This window comes from Cavia porcellus, unplaced genomic scaffold (genome assembly GCF_034190915.1).
Source record: "Cavia porcellus strain 051 isolate PalLab524CR breed Dunkin Hartley unplaced genomic scaffold, mCavPor4.1 scaffold_5, whole genome shotgun sequence".
NCBI lineage: Eukaryota > Metazoa > Chordata > Mammalia > Rodentia > Caviidae > Cavia > Cavia porcellus.
The window spans coordinates 18,771,281-18,786,382 of record NW_026947488.1 but is presented as its reverse complement, the minus strand read 5'-3'; the positions used below and the strand labels follow the sequence as shown (position 1 = coordinate 18,786,382).

The following is a 15,102-nucleotide window of genomic DNA, read 5'->3' as shown; positions in this document are numbered from 1 at the left end:
GCTGGCCATGACTGTGGGCCATTCTCAGCCCTTAAGGCCACTTGCAGCTCTGGGCCACAGGGCCCTCCATGAACCCTCTTGTGCTTCAAACCTTTTCCTTCAGGCTGAGTCTACTACCTACAAAGGACTCATCTGTTTCAATGAGATCTGTGCTTCTAATTAACTAAAGTCAACTGATGTTATACCTTAGTTACATCTAAAAAAATTCCTTCACTTTTGTCACTAGCATAACCTGATCAAGAGAGTAAAATTCTAAATCTAGTGCCATGCTGGGGCATGGAGTATACAGGACACAAGAGAGGCCAGGAATCTTGGGGCCAGGTCAGAGTTCTGCTTTCCCCAAGCAACTATGTGGTCTTTGTCACTGGGACTCAGCAAGTCACTGCTATAACCAATATGAAAAGAATGAGCGTAGTCATGTTCTCGTAAGATTTTATTTATTCACACTGTGCTTTCAATTTCATACTATTTTCACATATCACCAAATAGTATTCTTCTTTTGATTTTCCTAACCATTTAAAATGTAAAAGCCATTCTTCATTTGTGGGATGTATAAAACTCAGTCAAGTCCATATTTGGCCTGTAGGCTATAGTTTGCTGACTTCTGTTTCAATGACATAAAAATTGCCAGTGATAACACATTCACTGAATTTTAATACTGTACCACGGATCACCATTTGAATGTCTCATGTCATGTGCTTTTGCCACCTCTCTCCCACTTCTAACTTGCAGAATGTTTCTTTCTTTCTCTGGGAAGTGAAAGGGCAGCATGCCTCCCATTATTCTCTGATGTTATATACCTTAGACAGAGCATAAGGTACAAAGTAAGGAACTGTGACTCTTAGGTGTAAACAAATACCTCACTACATTACACTGTGTGTTGTTCTTCACAGGTAAGGACTAGCACTCCTACTTTGCAGATAAAAATCCAAAGCTAGAACAAAGGACATACTCAGGACAAATCAAGGGCCCTGAGAACTAAGACAACTTCCAAGGTAGGTCCAGCTACAAAACTTGTGGGGTATAGGGCAGACAAAGCTGCATACAATGCAACTCCTGGTTCACAGTGGTAAAGACATCAAGATGACCTTATCAGAGAGTGATAAACACAGTCTGAGTGCTGCAGTTTGTGGGACCACACAGTTTGCAGACCAATAGAGCCAACCCTGTTCAGGGTGCACATGCATTCTAGAGATAAAGCACCCCAACTCCAGAGTCATTGAGATTCCACCCCTGCGCTGACAGATGCTTTGAAGGCAGGGTAATGTCTAAGCAGGGCTTATTAATTGTGAGCAGCCTATCACAGGTAGCCAAGTCTTGCCCCCGGAATGAATGTAAACTAGCCTTGCATATATTGAATTTCTTTTTTGAATATCTAATTGAATTTGCAAAAGTATGTGCCAGGGGGTGTTTAAATAAGTGCACAAATATGATAAGAAGGCCTTCACACCATTATATCTAATTCAGTAAGCAAAAATAATGGCAGGGCACGTTCCAATTAGTGTTTGATTTATTTGCTTTAACAAATCCAATTAGTAGAATGTTTTATAAAGTCATCCAATGTCAAACACTCATAGACTCAACAGTAGAAACAACACTCCTAATAGGAAAAAAAAATGTTTTAAAGCTCTTTGAACAGTGAATTTATTATAAATAAGATGTCTCTCTGATGGCGTGGATAGCCCCCAAGGACCAGGGAAAGTGTCTGATCTGTTCATTTGGTGCATTCTGCAAGACTGCAAAGCAACTCAGGTTACTGTGGACCATTACACTAGATCTAGGAATGAAAGCAACAAAGGTGGACATTAGCCAAGGAACTTCAAGAGATAATAACAAACTTATAGCTGGGCATCTTCTAGACCAGGGATGTGTCTGGACTTCCAAGGCATCTCAGTGCACTGGGGAAAGCATTGGGCTAATGGAAGTGGTGATGTTCTGGAACCTGACCACATACTCCTGTGCCCTTTCTGGCTCTGATTTTCTCCTCTGTAACTCAGCAGGTTCAGTGACGTCAGTGGTCCTCAGGGTCACTCACCTTGGGTGGCAGGTAATATTCTTTGCCCACTGAGACATGACACATGGTATTGATTATAACTATGGACTCTGGAGCCAGATTCTAACCTCTGCTATTCTCTTGTTTACCTCTATTACCTTGGGCAACTTATTTAACCTTTATGTGCCTCAACTTCTCCCTCTATAAAACTAGAATACTAATATTTTCCATCTCTCGGGGTTTCTATGAGATTTAGTGAACAAATATTTGTAAAGTCTTGGAACAGTGCCTGGTACAAATCTGCCAAAAAAGTATTTGTTAAATTAATATTTAAACCCAGTGTATGCATCAGAAATGGAAAAGGCAACCATGGTATTTGAATTCAGCTTGTATAATCTCTTAAAACAAAATTTAAACAAACTGTATCTGAGTATGAATAGATCAGCCATGCCGATTTCACTGTTATTGATCCCCATAGTAATTCTAGCTCTTTTACCACTTACTGGTATAAGATCCCAGGGCAATTCGTGTAGCCTCTAGGGCCAGAGTTTCTTCAGGTGTAACAGAGGCAATACATTAAACCCATTCCTAGGATCTTTCGACTTCTGCAATCCAATTAGACCATGACTGTGTCCTCTGCAGTGGTAACAAGTTACACTGATCAGAATACAAAAAGTACCAGATACTTCCTGGAAATATAAGCCGTTCTTCAGACTAGCATTGCCCCATGGACCACCATGACTGTTGTCTACCACATGGTGAGATGTGGCAGCAGATTCTGCTCTCTCTCCTTGCCAAGGAGAGGATGAAAAGCAGGAGAAAAAAAACCAGTCACTTTCAGTCATGACAGGGAAACATCAATAGAGTCCAACCAGCCTGAAAAGTAGGCCTGCCTGGCCCAGTAAGTCTTACCATCTACCTCCCCTGCCACAAAAAAACAAAACAAACAAACAAACAAAAAACCAACATGGAAGCAAATACAGAAATTCTGCTGCTTTTTTTTCAAACAGAAAAGATCAGTCGGTTGATCTCCTAACTTTACAGGTGCAAAGAAGGGGTTGCAGTTTATGTCTGGATACCCACTAAGCCTCATGCAGTCATGGAGGCAGCTGAGTCCAGCATTTGTGATTGGTTCATCATCTAGTGCTGGGATTGGCAGTGTGAGTGCCTGTCCTTCCCAGGAGGAAGGGGAGTGCAAGGCATAAAATATGAGGGGGAAAGAAGATATGTTTCCCCCTGTTTGACCTTTTCACTTTTGTTGCTTGTGGCCTCCATGAACAGCTGCCCTTAGCCATGCCTCCCTGCCTTGGAGCTGGCTGAGTACGGACTGAAACCTCCCAAAACTGTAAGCTAAATAATCTTTCCTTCTCTAATTTTGGATGTCAGGCATTTTGTCTCAGCAATGAGAAAAAGGTAGCCAAGACAAGAAGGCAACAAAAGATCAGGCTACAAAAAGCAGGGGACCAAACCCAGCTCTCCTGATCCCAGGTTACACCTCTGACCACTTGGAAGCCAGAACAGCATCTTTCATCTTTTCTCACACAGTGATAATGTCTTTTTTGTTTTTATTGTGAGAGACTGATAACCAAAAGAGGTGACCACAAGTCATACCATATCTCAGGGGGAACACTTCAGATCAGCTGGGGTTAGGTAAGGAAAGGTTCCTTGGATATGGAAGGACAAGCTTGAACTGGTTCCTGACAGGAGATTTTAATGTCTGAAGGCTTCAGAAGCCCACTCCAAGCACTTGATGGTCTCAAGGTCTTTGCAATTACAGCTCCTCTGCCTGGAAATCTCCTACCCTAGCTTTTCACCTCGCTGGTTCTGGATAGCTCCCACGTCAGAAATCAAATGCCAACCAACCAGAGAAGGCTTTTGAAACATTAAGGCGGGGCTGGGGATTTAGCTCAGAGGCATAAGCACCTGCCTTTCAAGCAGGCAGTTGTGAGTTCGATCCCCGGTACCGATAAAAATGAAAAAGACAAAAAAGAAAATAAAAAAAAAAAGAAACATTAAGGCAAAAATAGTTTCCTCTCTTCTACAATTATTCTCTATCAAACCATCTTGGTTATGCTTAATGGGGCTGTTGTTCATTTCCTATAGTCATATTCTGAAATTATTTATTACTCATTTATTTATTTGACTTCCATATTCCCATCACTAGTTTGAGCACAACCAGATAGGAAGCGCATGTCCATTTCATTCATCACCCCATCCTCAGGGCTAAGCACTTCAGAGAAACTCAGTAAATGCCTCAGGAATGAAGGGATGGAGTAGATTACGGTGGAGTAATGGAGGAGGGAGAGAAGGAGGAGGTAAAAGTTGATATGAAAAGCGGAATATAGTTTGGTCATTGTGGCACTTTCTTTGTGATTGTGTGTGAATCCGAGCCACCATTGCTTCATTTGTAAAGTGGGAACAAGGCTGAGAGCACCTAGCATGTATGGAGGGTATACAGTGCACTGTGCATTGCAGAAGGCCATTAGCTGTATTATCTCTCCTTTCATCCTCTAACGAGATTCATCAGGTAGACAGAGACTGTGGCCCATATTTTATGTACAATGAAACTGAAAACTAGTTAAATAAGTTGACCCAAATATCACAGTTAGGAACTATCCAGAAAAGTTCTTCAGAACGTATTAGGAGAGGATACTTCCTTGTAAATCCACTGAAACCCACAGATTATATCACATCCTGAGATTCATAGAGCATACGACTAAAATTATAACACAGGTTAGTGCATCACAAAGCTCAGTTTAGCTCAAAGAATGCCTCACCCACAGAACCAGGGACTAACTCCAGGCCCTCCCCACCCAAACACTGTGTCAAGGTCGGTCCTGTCCTCAGTAATATGTTATACTCAGCTGCTTTCACTGTGCCATATATTGAGAGCCCAATAATGGTGAGTAGGTTCAGTGCCCTATAAAACAGAGATGTCAGACCGGACACCGGTATCAATGCTTGAGTTCCATCATCTCTCTACCCGTCTCGAGCACTTCTCTGCAGCATCTCAGTCCTCAGTTCTAACTGTCTAACTCTCATGGCACCAAAATGGTAATGTTACCCAGAGTCTTCATCACAGAGAAGACAGGAGATGGAATCTTCAGGGCTTAACTTCCCCTTTATCCATGAAATGAGAATAATAATAGCATATTTTTCACATGTTACAAGTAATAGTGTGTAAAACTGTGGTGCATGGTACACAGAAAGCTCTAAATAACTGCTAAAAATGATCTTTCTCATCAAAGGATATCATAAATTCATACACATACATATCCTTGTGCCTTAAAGACATACATATATTTAAAAGAAGCAAAGAAATTTCATGTCCACACTGAAAAATTTATCTCTGTACTTAAATGATTAAATAACATAGAGGTAACAGTCACAATTTCCTAACCATCAATGTGGACACTCTTGTCCTGTGCCCCAGGATTTCTTTCTTGTTTAAAGAACCAATTTGAATCACCTCTTCTGGCTTGCTCATTGCTAAAATATGCGGCCTTGACCACAGTGGAAGGGACAACATGGAGTAATAAAGACCAGCCCAAGACTCCCATGAGTGGCTCCATGTTCCCTCCTCTGGGTACCCCTCATCCTTCCTCGGAAACGAAACGATGTGGGATGATTAATACAGGAATAACAGTTTTCCCAAATCAGGATGTTTAACAGAGAGGTCAGAAAACTATGGCCTAAGATTTAAAACTCCAAGCCAGCCTTCAATTTTATAAAGAAAGTTTTATCGGACCACAAGGCGCTTGTTTGTCTGTGTCTGCTTTCCAGCTGAGCTAGAATGGATCCTGGATAGCTTGCAATAACTTCAACATTTACTACCTGGCCCTTCATGGAAAAATTTTTTTCTTCCTTCCTTTCAAAGGTCTAAAAGCAATATAACAATTGTCGCCCAGGGCACGTAGGGAGGCACAAGGCCGGTGATAGAGGTTTATTTTTGTTGGTCCCTAAAATTACTACTACTATAGGAATATTTGCCTTTCTATAATCCCCTTCTTCTGAAAATGATTTACTGTTAAGAAACATGTTTTTTAGAGGAAACAAAACACAGAGGCAGTCCTGGATCCTGACTTCAGTCCATAACTCTGACCTGCAAAGTTGCTTTCTGGATGTAGAGCTCACTGTCCTGATGGCACAAGGTGACACAGAGTCACATGGTTCTCGTGGGATACTCTTGGGAATCTGGAAGCCCCACTGACTCTCTCCAGCTCTCAGCTATGTTATGGATGGCTTACAGAACCCCAAGAGAAACAATATATATCCAGGCTACCCCACCCCATTGGGAGCAGGAAAAGGAAAGAACCCTGGATACAGTCACTTCTGAATCATCACGAATCCTCAAGATATAATGCCCTCAGGTTGCTTAAAACTTTTTCAAGTTGCACCCTGCGGGAAAAAAATCAGTCTTCTATGCCTACTTGTAAAAATTAAGAGCCATAGAATTTACAGGAATTACTTGGTTTGCTCTTAAAGCAGTCCTGTGAGTTACTCTTCAGAATTCAATGCACAATTTTGCAAAATTGTAAGCAGAGGTTCAGAGAGGTTAAGTAACTTCATCAAAGCTACCCAGCTTATAAGAGGCACTACTGAGATTAGAATTATTTTCAAGTTGAAAACACAAAGCCTAAAACACAAGCTTTCTCAACTATATCATAACAGCTCTTAAAAGCAAACACTAGTAAAATTCTCCGGTTTGGAAATTTTCAGTCCTGTGTATTATCCTCTCTGAATGTATTCAATCCATATTTAGATTTGCTTGTTAATCCTATATTGAGTGTCTATCGTATCCTAGGCATTATGTGAAGTCACCCAGGGACAAAACAAGGATTAAAACTGTTGCCCTTATGTTATGAAGTTCACATTTTAGCAAGAAAGACAATGAAAACATTGAATGAATCAAACACCACTTTGGCTCTTCATAGAACACAACGCCTTGTTTAAACTTGATAAGCATTTGATAAACACACCCACAAGGCAGACATGACGTGATCCTTCTCAACAGCTTATTTTTTGCCAGACACCAGATCAGGCATTATAAGAAACATTATTTAATCACCATAATCATCCTGTAATCCATTAAATTAATCATTTCTTTATTAAAGATGAGGAAACCAAGAATCCAGCAAGTTAAGAACCCATTCCACTCTGTACCTCTATGCATTCTGTTTTCTTTCCTCCAAAGCCATCATCTTGCTGCTGCATGGTGCCATGCATACAGAAATCTAAGATATTCAGGACAGATATGGGTTCACATACTTGGGTTTTATAAGTAACATTTAATAACATACAGACTAAGATTCTGTAGATAGCCAGTTAAACTGGATAACAGCATCCAGCACCATATAAGTCGCCACAATGGTAATTATGTAAATAAAATATTTCCTGATCTGAGTATTATCCTAAATATAACTGGTTGTGAGAAGCCCCCGCAAAACAGTTCAACTTTGCAAATCAGTACGTATTTTCCAGCTGGACCATACCTACCAAGAAAGGAAAAAGAGGTCTCAAGGACAGTGCATTAAAAGGACTCAACTTGGCTGGAACTGAAATCACTTGGATACTAGCACTGGATCGACCCAAAAGCAACAGAGAGTTCAACACAATCCAAGGCTCAGGGATGATGACAGTCACTGTAATGAGAGCTGTCCTAACACATCATCCAGTTAAGTCAGCTAGTTTGCTTGCTCTCTCTTCTCTCTATCTCTATCTCAAATGACAACACACTGGTTCTGTGCAAAGGAAAACCTGGCCCACGAGGGGGCAGACACAAACTGAAAGCCGGCACTTTTCTAGTAATTAAGGAAGTGACCTTTGGTGAACATTTCAAAAAGCAATAACAAGTCAGTGGCTAAGGTTTCTAAGTAATAAAAGACCTACTACCTCAAAACTGCCTCACCTCTGCCTCTCTGGTGTCCGAGGTTCATGTCTAGGACACATAAACAAGTTTGTCATCTATGGAGCAACAACTTAACAATTTCTAACACCATGCACAGTTTTTGCTTTTAATCTGCAAAGCCCAGAGCAGGAGTTCAGCCCCTGCCAACATGACCACACCTCAGGCTAAAGCTCTCCAAAACAGAAATGAACTTCTAACAAAGCTGCCACTTGCTAAATCACATCATAATTCAGGACCTGACAAAATGAGAAAGGCAGGCGGTCTTGAAGACTGAGGAACTGTCTGTGAGAAAGGAGCCCAGCATTAAAGACTTGGCTTTGCCACCAGCTGCTGCACAACCATGCTGGAGTCACACTCTCTATAGGATGCATCTGACTGGAAGCTCTGATGGTCTCTTACGGGATCTCAAAATGGTTATGAAAACCTTGAAAGAGTGAAAATTTGCAACAGAACTGAAAACAAGGGCTCTCCTTAAAACCATTCCTAGCATCTAGGGAAAACAGAAATGAATTTTAAAATTCAAATGCACAGTGCCTCTGTTAGACTCTTGTTATAATCTATGAAAACAATGTTAAACTTCAACTGCTTCAAGTTAATTGGATTTACCTTGTGTTTATTTCATCTGCTAAACCCCCAAGTTCAAAAAATACACAATATCTAATAGGAGGAAACCTAATATAAGACCTGGTTTAGGTTCTAAGTCTCTTTCCTCCTCACCATCACCTACATACAATCAGAAAACTTAATCATTGGTTGGAGATGGTGTTAAAAACATTATGAGTAAATAAAATGATGAATACAGTAAAAATAGATAAAGAAATCACTGATAACATTTAAAGACAAGACCTCTCAAACTATCCACCATAAACCCTGAACCATGCCCCAGAGAGTATTAAGCATCCGCAGTATGATGCAAAAGACCCAGACGTTAGTGAAAACAGATGAAAAACCTACAATAACAGACTCAGATAAAATGAAACGTCAGTAGGATTAGATGGCAGATGTGCAGGTTCATAGGGGATCTTGGTGGGGGCGAGTAAAAATTCAAAAGACAGAATCAAAAGCTGCATTAACAAGAAAGTTGGTGGCATCAGCATAATTCTATCAGGTCCTCCAAACTTACCACTGAAATGAATAAAAGGCAGCAAAAGTAGAAAAGACCATCAACGCAAGTATTTTCAATGTCTTTCCCATTGATGTGGGGAATGCACTACAATTTTAGTCCATCTAAAATGCCACTAATTTACTTTATATCACACAATCTATGTATCTTTCAAATGTGAAGGATTGAACCCAGGACATTCACACTGAATTATATCCCCCAGGCATGTTAAAAATTCTTAATTTTATTTTGAGAGAGGATATGCTAAGCCATTAAGTTGCCTGGGCTGGGCTTGAATTTAGACTCCTCTTGTTATGCCCTCCTGAGAGAATGACAGTGTGAGAAGAAATGAAAGAATTCTGAAAAATCCAAAGTATCCATCAGTTGAAATGTGGACTGGGAAAGCTAAAGATGAAGGAAGAAGCCTGACCAAGTGCCCGTGTCCTTGCAGCAAGAGCTCTCTACATCATGTTTTCCATCAAAGTTGCTTCTCTCCAGAGGCTCTGGGACCTTCGCTCATCTAGAGCCATATAACTAGATACAGAGTGAAAAGAATGAGAAAGAGAAGCTGATTTTTCAGGTAAAGACCACCAATCAAGCAGCAGCCATGATGACTGCACAGCTCAGCCCCAGGGGCCAACTCACTCTGAAGCCAAGTGGAAGAGAAGTTCCCCTGTATCCCATCAAGCCCATGAATGCTCCCCCAAGATGGAAGAACTGAAACATCTGATCTTTTCACATCTTCCAGGGCCCTGTCCACTAGCAGCTGCAAGTCCAGCAGAGTAAAGAGAAGTGAGTCTGCACCCTGCCCTGCCCTGTCCCCTGGAAGGCAGCACTTCTGTGGAAGATGAGAATCTTGAAGATGTAGTGACTGACTCTCATTATTCAACTCAGCCAGTGACCGTGTGATCCTGGATGAACCACTGTCCTGTCCAGTGTCAGTTTCCTGTCACAAGAAGATAATCCTAATACCCTCTCAGGAGCATTCTGATTCTGTGGAGCCTGACGCTTCCACACTTGGGGGAGATTAATTCTTTAAGGAAAGAGTATAACCTCAGACAGAAACTGCTGCTTTGAAATGAGGTAAGAAATCACAACAGTAGTACATCTCTAATAACCAAAAAGCACTACAAATATACAATCTAGAAAAATACCATTTTTATAATTATCTTCCTGGCAATATTTTTCTCTTCATTTTTGGATATATTCACTGGGGTTAGCACTTAATGATGATAACTTTTACTATATAATTTTTATAGAAACTAAAAATGTCTCCTCTAGCAGTTTGACTAATATTTGTTTATTATTAATAGCAGTTTTCAAGGTCTTCAAGCTCACGTCATTATTTATAAAGGACACAGTGAAAAAGAATTATGGTCCATCAAATATCTTTCAAGTATATGTTAAAATATTTCAAATCACTGTGAGTGTTCTTGTGTATTGAGTAATCACAAATAATCTGTGAACTGATGACATTAAGCATGTTCTTGGAAGACATTTCCACACAAGGTCAGTTCATGATGGTTAACGACATAAAGAAATATATAAATGGATGGATGGATGGATGGATGGATGGATGGATGGATGGGTAGATAGATAGATAGATAGATAGATAGATAGATAGATAGATCCCACACTAAACTTCAACTTCTGCTCATCTAGATCCTCCCAAATGACCTGACTATTCCCAAGGCCCCAGTCCCATTGCTCAAACTCCAAAATTATCATGAAGGGAAAGTTGGAGGGGAATCATAAAGCAGTCTTAATCAACTGTTACTAAACTTACATTGACTTCTGATCATCTTTAAAATTTTGTGACTATCTGAAGATATTGCCAGCTCCCCTCACAGAAGTATGGAAGGATAAGGTGACACACAGAGAGGCTTAAGTTTTGCCGCAGTAGCTTCCTGGGCACCAGGCTCTGAAACATCCTTACGGGGTGTTAGAAAAATGTGTGGCATGTGCCTGTCCCAGGCAGCGACCAATATCCCTAAATGCAGCCATGCCACATTTCTGGCGGAAGCATTAGTGAATTGCCAAACTGGTCCTTGCATGTACCAACTGCCACATCTGTACAGCTGTGTGTCTTGCCCTTCTAATTCCACACCAGCCTTCAAGGAGGGGATGGGTTGGGCATGGGAGACAAAATTGGTAACATTCACTAACAGTCAATATACAAATATTTTGGACTTTACCTTAGGTAATAAAACATGCAACATGTCTGAAAACAATGCTATTGTCTGTGGCACTGGGAAATACTATAATTAAGTATTTGCCCAGGTTTCTAAAATATACTGAGGTCAATCTGTAGTTCAGAGTCTTGGTTAATTTTCCCATGTCTTTCCTCCTTTCTCCCTTTAGGCTCCCTACAAGCCATAATGCCAATTTTAGCCTTTTCACAGGGCACCGTACAACTGGTTAGCTTACTTCTTTCGATCCAGCAGGCAGCTGGTGGAAGATATTTTTCATGAAGGAACCCCAGCCACATCAAGCAACGTACTTCAGACGATAGCTCCTGAGAATTATCTAGTAAGCCTGCTGCCGCCACTGGGAGCCTGAAAGAGGCTGATTCCAACCCCCTACAACTCACTCTTCTGATGAGCTTTTTCCTAGTTTTCCACAGCAGCTGCCTATGACCTGGCTCCTTAGGAAACCTTAGGAAATGGAGCTCCTCAGGGCAACCTGAGGAAACGGAGCTCTGCCCCTGGTCAGCAACATCTGTAGCCAGGAATGCATTGTGAAGCAGCCAGGGGTTTGGGGGAAGAATTAACAGGAATTTTCACAGCCCCTTTCATCGTTTCCTACTTATTTTGGAAATGGAAGCTAAATAGCATCACTGATTTTAATCTTTATCAGTTTAATTTAATCTTTGTCAGTTTATTTGGGAAATGCAGAGGCCCATACTTACAGTTAGAAGTCCTTTTTTGGGAGTGGCATAGTTTCACTGCCATGGCTGGCTTGACTATTGGGTGAGTTTCAATGTTTTTCATGAATTCAACTGGCTATAGATACTTCTTCATTTGCAAACTACCCATTTATGCCCTTCACCCATTCTAGGATTAGGCTGTTTATTCAAATTTGGAAGCGCTCCTATATGATAAAGACATTAGTCTATTTTATATTTTTAGTTATACAATATGTAAAATTTAGCTTCTATTACTTTTGACAGATGCCCATTGTTGAGTATAAAGTGAAATCCATAAATCATTCTCCATTCTAGTAGTGTTGCTTACATAAACTACTGATACTCAGATATTGCACAAAAAAAATTTCCCTATATAATCTTGTGGTTTTCTTGTTAAATTATGAATATATTTAAATCTTTAATTTGCCTAGGAATACATTTAATAGATGATTCATCATAAAACTAGTTAGATTTTTTCGTTTTGTTTTTTTTTTTTAAATTTTTATCAGTACCGGGGATCGAACTCACGACTGCCTGCTTGCAAGGCAGGTGCTTATGCCGCTGAGCTAAATCCCCAGCCCCTAAAACTAGTTCGATTTTTAAAAAATATGTTCGTTACAGTTCTGACATCATTGACTAATCCATCAACTACCTGATAACTGACATACATGAAATACTTAAATACACATGGCTCTATGTATCTGAATATATCGTATCAGCATTTAATTATTATGGACCTGAACATGGTTTAACTCTTGGAAATGGTCTAGATTCACTTAGGATATAGACCTGAATATAAATTCCCGTCACACCTCTTATTAGCTAGATAGATTTGGAAAAGTTTGTTAGAGTCTCTGCACCTTAGTTTCTTCATCAATAAAAGAAGAATAATTGTCTTTTTCTCCTAAGATATTGTGAAAATTAAAATGAGTTCATGGATATAATGAATATAAAGTGCACAGAGCAATAGCTGATACATGAACACTTGATAAATGTTAGCGATGTTATCTATTTCCCGGGTTGCTGTAACAGTACTGTAAGCCAGGTGGCTTAGATGAATAAAATATATTACCCATGATTCTGGTAGCTGACAGTCAGAAATCAACGTGTCCTCAGAATTGAGTCCTTCTGGGAGGGTGAGGGAGACCCTGTCTCAGCTTGTGGTGGTTCGTTGAAATCATCTGCTTCTATCGTCACATACCGTTTTTTCTGTGTCTCTACATATTGTCGTCTTTTTCTACATCTAAATTTCCCTTTCTGTAAGGAAATCAGGCTTGCTGGATCTTTCCCCTTCACCACCCCATTTTAACTTGTTTAAATTCCAAAGACCCTATTTCTAATAAGGTCAGATTGTAGGGTGCTAGGAGTTAGGATTTCAACATACGTTCATTTGGGGAACACAATTCAACCCGTAACAGTCATAACACATCTTTTTAACATTGAATGATGGGAATTTCAGATAACTTTGTCATAATATTGACTGTATTTTCTTTTTTCCATGGCAAAAAAAATAAAATAAAATTAGCTTTAAATTTAGAAAACATCTCTCAATTTCTCAGTCTCTGGACCAAAGTAATAGGAGTGTTGGGTTTCTCACTAACTTTTAAAGCACTCAGAGGTGTTTTATTTTATAATATACCTTTTTGAAGTTAATGAGCTACTTAAGTGGTTGCTCTATGTGACTTATCTATGTGACATTAATTTCTTAATGTTGGCTGTTACCTATATTTCTGAAACAAAGTCCTATTGTGTATGACATATTGCCAGATTAGCTTTGTGAATTTTGCTGTTTTGTTTTTGATACACATTCATCTTTATTTGTCTAGTCATCTTATAAACTCCCCTGGAAAATCCCACAACCATAGTGACTTTGCTTTCCTAATAAAGCGATTTAATGGGTCTATCCTAGGTGACTGTCCTTAATCACAAGTGTCTTATAGAAACTATGTGCAGTATAAGGCAGAACTATGGTTTCTTTCTCACTTCATAGCTTGGTCATCTCACATTTTTTGATCACATAAACTCATTAAGGAAGGAAAAACAAGTGGTTTCCTATGCTAAAATCTCTTTCCTAGAAATCTGGGTCAATTGCACCAATTGCACTGGGTCAAACATCTGTCAGAACAAGGCCAGCTATCTCCATAGTCCTTGGATCTTTAGAACCTTACTTAGAACTGATCACATGTGCATCCACACAAGAACATACACATACACACAACAACAATATCAAATGCTTTATACTAATAAAAAGATGCTAGACTCAAAGGCTGAAAAATGCATGATTCTATTTATCTGACACTAAAAATTGAACAGGTCAGTGATTACCAGGAATTGGAGGAAACAAAGCCTCACAAAAAAGGGGCAACACGACAAAATCTGGTTGATAATGGAAAAATATATTAATACTATATAAAGGACAAGTGAGTGAGTATGACCATGAGGTGATCATTGTTGAAGGTAGGCCGTGAGGACGCATTATGTTATTCTGTAGATTTCCTTGGTTTATGTTTGAAGTCTTAATAAACATAGCTTTAAAAAATCAAACACAACAAATTTTTGTAAGGCAGGATCCTAGGAAAAACGACTCCAGGGCCTCCTTTCCTATTCCAATTATCTGAACCCTCACCCTCCCTAAATGGCCTACTTCATGAATGTGCGATCCAGTGACTTAATAAACTGAGAGATACAGAGGAAAAAAGAGATACAATTAAGGAAATAGAGACAGCATAACTTTTGCCATCCAAGTAAAATGGCTGTGCTAATATCTTTGTTAATGTCTCATGGTCAGAGCAAGGAGAAAATCACTCCCAGGATCACTACCTTTGCCATTTTAGGGCCTCTCTGGGAGGCTGACTGCATGGCACAATATGCTTTGAAATCTGGGCTTCCATTAAAAAGTCTAGTTTATGGTGCAGCTTAGAGGCCCTTGCAGGAGGACATTCAAGATCTCAGAAAGCACTCTCAAGCCCGCCTAGGCTACAGGCAAGGGCTGAGAGTTCAGATAGTAGTTGGCTAAGCTTAAAGGTCTTCCACAAGCTGCCTTCTGACCTATGCAAGGGTTTTATGTCTGAGCTCTGTGCAGCTCAGAGCAGTTGAGGCAGCCACATTAACAATATTCCTCATAATGTGTCTGCCTACTGCCAGAGATATATGAATCACTATTGTTTAAAAGGTCATTTGCAAAACAGAAAAGA

General features: G+C 39.9%; 1 protein-coding gene across 13 annotated transcripts in view; it reads right to left on the bottom strand.

Moving 5' to 3' along the window:
• The window catches only part of Ptprt (protein tyrosine phosphatase receptor type T), a 1,059,888-nt gene that overhangs the window by 792,201 nt on the left and 252,585 nt on the right, over positions 1 to 15,102 (bottom strand). The gene's annotated exons all lie outside the window — the stretch shown is intronic.